Genomic DNA, 9830 nt, shown 5'->3' with positions numbered 1-9830 from the left:
CGGCGACTCCGCCCCGCCGCTCCCCTCCCTTCCTCTCTCCCTCCCTCTCTCCCTCTTTCCCTCCCTCTCTCCCGCTTCCCGGCTCCCCTTTTCTCCTGCGCTTCCCCTTTCTCCCCTTTTACTTGCTTAGCCCCTCCTCTTCCTTCGTTTTTCCCCTCCGCGCCGTAAACCTCTTATCCGTTTCCCTCAGCCGCATATTCCTCCCCTCCTGCTCCTCATCTCCCCCCTCCTCCCGGCTGCTCTTCCCGCCTCTGGCCGCGGCCCCTTCCACGACCTGCTCCCCAGCCCTGCCCCCCAACCTGGTGGCTCCCAGGTCAGAGCGGTGGCTTGGCGCCGAGCAGAGGTGCTTGCCAGGAACCCGGCTGACTCGGGCTTGCTCAACCCCTGCGCCCCCCGGCCCCGCTCCCACCCGACCGACCTCCAAACGGTGGTCTTTGAGGGCACAGACCCTTCCCTTTCCCTCTCCACCCTGTAGGTGATTTTATCCAATCTCATAGCTTAAGTAGACCTATGTTCTGGTGATTCCCAGATTTATATTTCAAGGCGAGACCTCTCCTAATCTCCAGATTCTTACATCCAGCAGCCAGTTTGATTATGCCCCTTTTTTGCATCTCAGATTTTAGACGGGTGTACGCGTGTGTCCGAACTCAGCTAATGTGCAGTCAAGATCTGGGCATTTCACCTTGAATGTAAATTTCAGATCAAAAGAAAAAAGCTAGAAACAAATTGTATGCGTGCTGAGGTGAATTCTGAGGAAAGTGCATTGATGCCCGCAATTTAAACGCGTTACTAAAGTAAGATGGGCTAATAGAGGCATGAGTAGATGATATAGTAAGATGTTAAACTTAGGCAATGGGGATATGGATGTTCCTTGTAAAATTCTTTCGTTTGCTCTGAAATTTTTCAGTATAGAATGTGGGGGAAATGTCACGTGGAAGACGTAATTACATGTGCAACACCCTATTTCGCCACCCCCAGGTTTCTTCACCGTATCAATATTTACTATGTTGGTAAATCTGCAAGTTCCTGAAGCCAGCAAAATTATGTTTCTCTCCTAACACTCACTCTCACTGCCTTTTATTCTCCGTTCAATCCATTAGCAAGTCTGAGCTCTTCTACCTTCAAAATATGTTCAATCCGTGTTTCTCACCGTTGGCATTGCGAGAGCAAACCGTTGTCTCTTCCCTCAGCTACTGCTCTGGTTCCCTAACTAGGAGAGTGCTCCTTGGGTCCTCCTACAGTCAGCGTGTTATTTTTAAAATGTAAATAAGATCTGATTACTCTGCTCAAAAGCCTCCAATGGCTTCGTGTTACACTTTGAAAAAATTCAGCCACTTACCCTGACCTGCTTCGCCCTGCACAGATGTGGGTCCTGCTTCTCTTTCCAAGGCTTTCTTGATACCCAAACCCTTCTAAACACAGTTCCCTAACCACGGTAGCCCTCTATTCTTCCCTGCCTCTGGAATTTATCACCCTCATGTGATGCTGATGCAGGAGTTCCCCAAGGCCACACTTCGTAGCTTGCTTGCATTTTCATTTTCGTGTATCAACCATCATCTACTTCTACACAGGTAAAATGAGGTTAATATGAATAGTCTAGAAGGCAGAAAAGAAATCATAAAAGAGGATACCACTCTAAAAAGGCTATGTAGTGTGTGATTGTAACTATACGACATTCTAGAAAAGGCAACTGGGCCGGGCGCGGTGGCTCAGGCCTGTAATCCCGGCACTTGGGGAGGTCGAGGCGGGTGGATCACCTGAGGTCGAGACTTCAAGACCAGCCTGACCAACATGGGGAAACCCCGTCTCTACTGAAAATACAAAATTAGCCGGGGTGGTGGCGCATGCCTGTGATCCCAGCTACTCGGGAGGCTGAGGCAGGAGAATCGCTTGAACCTGGAAGGCGGAGGTTATGATGAGCCGAGATAGCGCTATTGCATTCCAGGCTGGGCAAAAAGGGTGAAACTCCGTCTCGAAGAAAAAGAAGAAAGGGCAAAACTGGAGACAGTAAAAAGATCAGTGGTTACTAAAGGCTAGAGGGGAAGGAGGGATGAATAGAGCACAGAGGATTTTTAGGGCAGGGAAAGTATTCTGTATGATACTATAATGCTGAATACGTGTTTTTATACATTTCTCGAAACCTGTAGAACCTACAATGTCAAGAGTGAGCCCTAGCTGGGCACAGTGGCTCACACCTGTAATCCCAGCACTTTGGGAGACTGATGTGGGAGGATCATTGAGCCCAGGTATTGGAGACTAGCCTAGGCAATATGGCAAAACTCCATCTCTACAAAAAATACAAAAATTAGCCGGGTTTGGTGGTGTGCACCTGTAGTCCCAGCTACCCAAGAGGCTGATGCAGGAGGATCTCTTGAGATGGGAGATTGAGGCTGCAGTGAGTCATGCTCTCCCCAGTGCATTCCAGCCTGGGTGACAGAGCGAGGAGACCCCGTCTAAAAAAAAAAAAATGTAAGCTATGGCTTTGAGGCCGGGCGCGGTGGCTCACGCCTGTAATTCCAGCACTTTGGGAGGCCGAGGAGGGCGGATCACCTAAGGTCAGGAGTTCGAGACCAGCCTGACCAACATCGAAAAAACTCTGTCTCTACTAAAAATACTAAATTAGCCGGGTGTGGCGGCACATGCCTGTAATCCCACCTACCAGGGAGGGTGAGGCAGGAGAATCGCTTGAACCTGGGAGGCCGAGGTTGCGGTGAGCTGAGATCGCGCCATTGCACTCCAGCCTGGGCAACAAGAGCGAAACTCCGTCTCAAAAAAGTAAAATAAAATAATAAACCATGGCTTTGAATGATATATCAGTGTAGGTTCATTAGTGATGACAAATGTACCACTGTGGTGCAGGATGTTTGATAGTGGGAGAAGCTGTGCGTTTGTGGAGGTAGGAGGTGCTTGAGAACTCTGAAGTTCACAGTTTTGCCATGAACTAACTGCTCTAGGCCGGGCGCGGTGGCTCACGCTTGTAATCCCAGCACTTTGAGAGGTCAAGGCAGATGGATCTCTTGAGGCCAGGAGTTCAAGACCAGCCCAGCCAACATGGCAAAACCCCATCTCTACTAAAAATACAAAAATTAGCCGGACGTGGTAGCGCACACCTGTAATCCCAGCCACTAGGGAGGCTGAGTCACAAAAATCCCTTGAACGCAGGAGGCAGAGTTTATTGTAAGCTGAGATCATGCCACTGCACTCCAGCCTAGGCAACAGAGTGAGACTCTGTCTCAAAAATATATAATGATGATGATGATGATGATCCAGCCTAGGCAACAGAGTGAGACTCTGTCTCAAAAATAAGTAAATAAATAAATAAAAGACTATTTAAAAATGTGTAAGAGGTTACCACTATTTAAATTTGAAAAGAAGAATGTAAGTGAAAAACAGCCATTGCAAAGGATACAAGACCCTCTCTTCGATGATAATGCCTATAAAATAATATCGGTGTCTATGAGCGTTTTTTAGAGGCTGTCTTCTTCCTATGAGACTTTGCAAGTAACTGGCAGAGGCTATAGAGCTATAACCCAAGTCAGTCACCAGCCACACCACTGGCCACTGGAAATTCGCTGGGCCCCCTAGTGCCAGAGGAGGATGCTCAGCAGCATCCTCTGGTTGGGCTGTACCCAGCGTGCTGTAGCTGCAGTGGAAATTGCATTGTGTTGCTGTCATTCCAAGGAGCCTCATTTATTAATCCTGTGGTGTCTATGGCTCAGTGTGTTCGGATTCTCAGAATATTCATAGTGGATTTCTGCCTACTCCACCTTCCTCATTCTGACCAAAATAACGTTGAATGAAGTGACTGTGTCTTCAAAAGTTATCTGTTAAAAATGCAAATTACTTCCTGGGAAAGCTACCTCATTAGCCCTTACGATTAACAGAGCCTGCAAAACAACACAAGATAGGCCCATCTAGATGTGAATAAAAGGAAGAAGAACCTAAATATTAGAGTCTTCTTATCCCAAACTCAACTAAGATAGGCCAAGTGGCGCACTGGAGTATGAGGACCTAGATGAAGGAGGGGCATTAGGAAAAAGAGAGAAAGATGGAGTCTATTAAAGATAAGGCCAATTAAAAACATTTAAGGTCATTCCTCATTTTAAAATGTTCCAATGAGTCCTGCTAGTTGCTAATACCGAAACATCATGCCGCTTAAACTGCCTTTTCTGTGCCCTAGAGCAGCAGTTCTCGAACTTTTGATCTCAGAACTCCTCTCCACTCTTAAAATTATTGAAGACCACAAAGTGCTTTTTTTGTGAACTATATCAAGAGCTACTTATTACAAATGAAAACAGAGACATTTAAAACACAAAAATTTCCAAGCATGTTTGTGTCAGAGCAGTGACGTCGTCACATAGCAACAGATAGCTCTGGCAGTTTGCTCTGCCACAGCAAATTGCAGCTGCCATTCATCATGACATTTGTGACATACCTTCTTCCAGGCTATTTTTTTCTTTACCTTTCCATTCATGGTATTAGTTTCTATATTGCTCCAAAATTCTGCATAATATGTCTTATTTTAAATTTAAAACTTTGTCTATACTTAATTTTTAACTAGAAAAGTGATTTTGTTATAACGAAGTAATACAAATTTCTATTTATGATTTATGTATCACTATGGAAATTATGTTTTATTTGATGTCTTCATAAAATATTCAAATAAACATACTCCACTATTTCATCTGTGCATAGAAAAAACTCATTCAAACTGAATCAATCCATTGACACCAACAAGACCAGTGATGTGTTTATGGGCAATACTGAAAACAGTGCACAACTCCAGCACACACACTACAATGCAGTAAGAATAGGTTATGAGATGCAGTGGTTAAAGTTAAATACAGCCTAACCAAAACTGTCAAGTTGTGTTTAATGAAAAAAAAAAAAATTCACACTGTGGCAGTTTTTTTTGTTGTTGTTGTTTTTTAGAAACAGGTCTGGCCTTCTTGCCCAAGCTGTTGCAGTACAGTGGCGTAATCATATAACTCATTACAGCTTCAAACTCATGGGCTCAAGAGATGCTCCCACCTCAGCCTCTCAATTAGCTAGGACCACAGGTGTTTGCCACCACACCCCAGTAATTTTTTTTTTTTTTTTTTTTGGTAGAGATGGGATTCTCCCTATGTTGCCCAGGCTAGTCTTGAATTCGTGGCCTCCAAGCAGTCCTCCCACCTCAACCTCCCAAAGTGCCAGGATTACAGGTGTGAGCCTACGCACCCTGTCAGTTTTAAAATTTAAATTTAAATTAGTTAAAATGAAATCAAATTCAAAATTTAATTCCTTAGTTGCTGTAGTCACATTTCAAGTGTCAATAGCCACATGTGACTAGTGGCAACCAAATTCGTCATTAAAGATTTTAGAGGCTTTCTTTGTCTTCCTGAATCAGTTTGATAAATTATTATTCTAGGAGTTTGTCCATGTTGTATAAACTTTCACATTTAATGGAATAAAGTTGTGTGTATCCTCTTATGTCTTTGATTGATATCAACTCTGTATTTTTTTTTTTTTTTTTTTTTTTTGAGACGGAGACTCGCTCTGTCGCCCAGGCTGGAGTGCAGTGGCATGATCTCGGCTCACTGCAACCTCCACCTCCCTCCGGTTCAAGCCATTCTCCTGCCTCAGGCTCCTGAATAGCTGGGATTACAGGCACATGCCACCATGCCCAGCTAATTTTTGTATTTTAATAGAGACAGGGTTTTACCATGTTGGTTAGGCTGGTCTCGAACTCCTGGCCTCATGATCCACCCACCTTGGCCTCCCAAAGTGCTGGGATTACAAGTCGTGAGCCACTGTGCCTGGTCTAGTTTCCCATTCTTAATTTTATTTATTTGTGCTTTTTCTTTCTTGATCAGGCCTACTAAACTTTTATCTACTTTGTTACTTTTTCAGTGGCCCAATGTTTTGCTCTGTTGATTGACTAAATTTGTTTTGTTTCATTGATTTCTGCTCTTTATCTTGATCTCCATCCTTCTATTTTATTTTTGTCTTATTTTTCTCATTTCTTGATTTGGACATTTATCGTATACATTTGTTCAATTAGACAGAGTCAGTTTCTCCTGTTTGTAACTAAGGAAACCTCACTGATATAATTGTTTTGAATCATTCTCACCCGTTTTAGGGAACATTCCAGTCAACTACTGCAGTATAACAAATCACCTCATAACTTAGTGGCATATGATAACAGCATTATTTTGTTATCTCTGATGACATCTGTTGGTTAGGAAGCTAGAAAGCTCTTGGCTGGGCATTTCTGGCTCAGGGTCTCTTGGCCATCAGACAGTGGGTGGAGCTGGAACGGCAGGAGGATGGAGCTGCTAGGGGCTAGCTGGGCACTTCCCTCTTTAGGTAGTTACAGGGCTTGGCCACAGGCTCTCTACATGTGGGCTACTTTGGACTTCCTCACAACATGGCGGCCTCAGGGCAGTCAGACTGCTTACAGAGCTGCTTAGGGCTCCAATGCAAGTGTTTCATGGGATAAAGGAGAAGTTGCATCACGTTTTCTGATCATGCCTCAGAAGTCATGTGGCATGAATTTTGCTGCATTATTGGTTAAAAGGTAGTCACAAGCACACCCAGATCCAAGGGTAGGGGACATGGACCTCATCTCTTTATAACAGGAGCATCAAGGTCATATCTTGAATAGCATGAGAGATGGAATATATTCTTGCAACTATCATTTTCAAAAGGGAACAGTTTTAAAGAATCACACACATATACAGTGCACCCTGACTTGAGGACCACATTACTTTGTTAGAATTTTAAGATGGCTGGGCATGGTGGCTGACACCTGTAATCATAGCACTTTGGGAGGCTGAGGCTGGAGAATGGCTTAAGCCCAAGAGTTCAAGACCAGGCTGGGGAACATAGTGAGACCTCTGTCTCTATAAAAACTTAAAAAAATTGTTGAGTGTGGTGGCTCTCGCCTGAGGTACCAGCTACCCAGGCAGCTGAGATGGGAGGATCCTTTGAGCCTGGGAGTTAGAGGCTACAGTGATTGGTGATTGTACTGCTGTACTCCATCCTGGGCAACAATATGAGACCCTGTCTCAAAAAAAAAAAAAAAAAAAAAAAAAATACTGTACTTCTCAATGAGAGGTACCTGGAAGTATTTTTCTAAGTGTTAGGATAAGGAGAATGGATGCTCCAGAGAAAGGAATGAAAGTGAGATAAGAAGTAGGTACAGAAAAGGCCTCACTCCACATAATGGTTCCACTCTATTTTTGAGGAGCTTATTCTCTGTGGAGCTGAAGGTCAGCAAACTTATATTTCAGATATAGACCCAATCTCTTGATTATTCTGAGTCTCTTATTGTCTAATCTTAATACTATCTAGTATCTTTTCATTCATTTGGAGAAGAATCTAGTAGGAAAAAGGGTTATGTCTAAATGTAATGACTACAGTCTACACAATAATGTATATATAAAAATCCAAAACAATCAACAACAGAAACCATCTGGCCAAGATGCTTCATTGAATAGAGTGGAAAAAATAATGCCATCTGAAAACCCCAGTTGAATTTTTTTAAGTGCTGCATTGATTTAATAACATACTAAACAGATATGTTTTTAAAAAGTAAGAAAGAAAATAAAGAAGAAAAGTGTATGACAGTTCAATAAATTAAAAATGCTATATGAAATGCCTGATTATTTTCAGTACTCTATTGGTCACAGTTAAAAAAGAAATCCTACTTTTTCACTAGGGTGAGGGAAAAAAAAAAAAAAACCATCAAACACAAAACTTTCCCTAACAACAGGGCATGCTATCTAAAGGAACAATATATATTGCTGACTCACAGATTTTCCCATTCAGTCTTCCTGTTTATTCTGTTGAAAACCCACTTCAATGAGAATTCCTCCCAGCTGTGCAATCTCTCCTAGTATGAGTTCATTAACTGACCATTCTCCTAAGTTTTCTTTTATTTATTTTTCTTTTCTTTTTTTCTTTTTCTTTTTTTTCCAGACAGAGTCTATGGCCCTCCATTCACTGCAACCTCCTCCTCCCGAGTTCAGGCGACTGTCGTGCCTCAGCCTCCCGAGTAGCTGGGACTACAGGCACACGCCTGGCAAATTTTTGTATTTTTTGTAGAGACAGGTTTTCGCCACGTTGGCCAAGCTGGTCTCAAACTCTAGCCTCAAGTGATCTGTCCACCTCAGCCTCCCAAAGTGCTGGGATTACACCGCCCCAGGTGTCTCCTAAATTTTCTATCCTACCTTGTCACCAGTACTCAGAGGAGGCTTAGAGACCCAGGTGGTTCCCTTTTCAACCATCAACTCTTCACTCAGCTTCAGTTTATCAGCAACTCTCCTCCACTGGTGAATTCTCCAAGTGCAGTGCATTCTTCCCTCACTGGGAAAGTCACCTAGACCAAAAATTCTCCAAGTGTGGTCACTGGATCAGCACCATTAGCATCACCTGAAAACTTGTTAGAAATGCAATTTTTCAGCCAGGTGCAGTGGCTCATGCCTGTAATCCCAGCACTTTGGGAGGCCAAGGGGGGGCAGATCACAAGGTCAGGAGATCCAGACCATCCTGGCTAACACGGTGAAACCCCGTCTCTACTAAAAATACAGAAAATTAGCTGGGTGTGGTGGCATGTACCTGTGGTCCCGGCTACTCAGGAGGCTGAGGCAGGAGAATCGCTTGAACCTGGGAGGCAGAGGTTGCAGTGAGCCAATATCGTGCCACTGCACTCCAGCCTGGGCGACAGTGATACTCCGTCTCAAAAAAAAAAAAAAAAAGCAATTTTTTCGAGCTCTACCTCAGATTTAATGAATCAGAAACTCTAAGGGCGAGGCCAGCAACTGGTATTGAACAAGCCCTCCAGGTGATTCTGAGGCACGCTCAAGCTTGGGAGAGCACCAGCTTAGAAAGCCAGTAGCCAGAAAATTGATCAGCCCTGTATTCCAGGGCTTACAGGCCAACGTGACTAAGTATAATAGGTTAGTGGCTGCCTCCCTTCAGAATTTCTGCGCCACACATTCAAGCAACCGGTATTTCTGTCCCGTAATATGACAGGATAGAATTTTGAATGCAAAGAGCACATTGCTTGGGTTTGTGATTCCAGATCTTCTTCCAGGCCTGGATGGATTTCTGCCTATAGACTCTAGGACAAACCTGCTAGTCTCATAATAAATACTCCTATTACGCTTCCCAACCCCACATTTTTTTTTTTTTTTTTTATACAGGGTCTCTCTGTCACCCAGGCTAGAGTGCAGTGGCGTGATTATAGCTCACTGCAGCCTCAAATTCCTGGGCTCAAGCAATTCTCCCACTTGAACCTCTCAAAAAGCTGGAACTACAGGTGTACACCACCATACCAGGCTAATTTTTTAAAAATTATTTGTAAAGAGGAGGTTTCGCTGTGTTGCCTGGGCTCGTCTTGAACTCCCAAGCTCAAGTGATCCTCTTGCCTTGGCCTCCCAAAGTGCTGGGATTACAGGCGTGAGCCATTGTGCCTGACCGTGAGCCTTTACTAATTACCTATCTATAGATGTATTTACCTACATTCTAGAAAACAAATTTACTTCTTCCTAGGTGTGATGGCTCACACCTGTAATCCCAGCACTTTGGGAAGCCGAGGTGGGAGAGGATCACTGGAGCCCAGAAGTTCCAGACCAGTCTGGGTAACATTAGCGAGACCTCATCTCTGCAAATAATGTTTAAAAAATTAGCTGGACATGGTGACATGTCCCTATAGTGCCAGGTACTTGGGAGGCTGAGGTTGGAGGATTACTTGAGCCTAGGTGTTAGTGGTAGAGGCTCCAGTGAGCCCTGATCACACCACTGCACTCTGGCCTGGGAGACAGAACAAGACCCCATCTCAACAA

The 9830-nt window shown here is 44.0% G+C and overlaps 1 protein-coding gene across 1 annotated transcript in view; it reads left to right on the top strand.

Annotated features, from left to right (window-relative positions):
• The window catches only part of NKIRAS1 (NFKB inhibitor interacting Ras-like 1), a 67061-nt gene that overhangs the window by 1350 nt on the left and 55881 nt on the right, over positions 1-9830 (top strand). The window lies entirely within an intron of this gene.

The sequence above is a fragment of the Mandrillus leucophaeus genome, unplaced genomic scaffold (genome assembly GCF_000951045.1).
Source record: "Mandrillus leucophaeus isolate KB7577 unplaced genomic scaffold, Mleu.le_1.0 Scaffold149, whole genome shotgun sequence".
Taxonomy (NCBI): domain Eukaryota; kingdom Metazoa; phylum Chordata; class Mammalia; order Primates; family Cercopithecidae; genus Mandrillus; species Mandrillus leucophaeus.
The sequence above is the reverse complement of the archived record's forward strand: the minus strand, read 5'-3'. Positions and strand labels throughout refer to the sequence as shown.